Genomic DNA, 409 nt, shown 5'->3' with positions numbered 1-409 from the left:
CCTCATAAACCCTAAACCCTCCTAAACCGTAAACCCTCATAAACCCTAAACCCTAAACCCTCATAAACCCCAAACCCTCAACCCTCATAAACCTAAACCATCAACCCTCATAAACCTAAACAATCAACCCTCATAAACCCTAAACCCTAAACCCTCATAAACCCTAAACCCTAAACCCTCATAAACCCTGATAATCCCTAAACCCTAAACCCTCATAAACCCTCATAAACCCTCATATAAACCCTAACCCCTCATAAAAACCCTAAACCCTCATATAAACCCTCATAAACCCTCATATAAACCCTAAACCCTCATAAACCCTAAACCCTCATAAACCCTTTTGTACCTTCTATTGGAGGAGAGGGCCATGGTGACGACCTCAATTCCTTCCTCAGAGCCTTGCAAAAAC

This window comes from Eimeria mitis, genomic scaffold, assembly GCF_000499745.2.
Source record: "Eimeria mitis Houghton genomic scaffold, Emh_scaff1157, whole genome shotgun sequence".
NCBI classification, from domain to species: domain Eukaryota; phylum Apicomplexa; class Conoidasida; order Eucoccidiorida; family Eimeriidae; genus Eimeria; species Eimeria mitis.
Note: the sequence above shows the minus strand (reverse complement) of the source record.